General features: G+C 34.5%; 1 protein-coding gene across 1 annotated transcript in view; it reads left to right on the top strand.

The window, feature by feature from the left end:
- The window catches only part of LOC119593838 (vesicular integral-membrane protein VIP36-like), a gene marked incomplete at its 5' end in the record, with an annotated part of 8741 nt that overhangs the window by 4003 nt on the left and 4512 nt on the right, over positions 1 to 226 (top strand).

Here is a 226-nt window from a genome sequence, read left to right as displayed (position 1 = left end):
TACTGGCTAATTGATATTGTTTAATATTGTCACGGGTGTATATCTGTTTTTTTAATGAGTAGATTTAGATTATTAATATCCAAGAACATTTCTAGATTTATTTTTTCCTCCTTGCCCTGGCTGAGGTCATCATTTATACAGACAGCATGGTACAGGCTGTACTCAAAGATGGAGCCAAGGCTGACATTCCCCCTTCCAAATTCTTTAATTTTTGTATTATTCCCAT

Source organism: Penaeus monodon, chromosome 32 (genome assembly GCF_015228065.2).
Source record: "Penaeus monodon isolate SGIC_2016 chromosome 32, NSTDA_Pmon_1, whole genome shotgun sequence".
Lineage (NCBI taxonomy): Eukaryota > Metazoa > Arthropoda > Malacostraca > Decapoda > Penaeidae > Penaeus > Penaeus monodon.
This window is presented reverse-complemented; position numbering and strand designations above follow the sequence as displayed.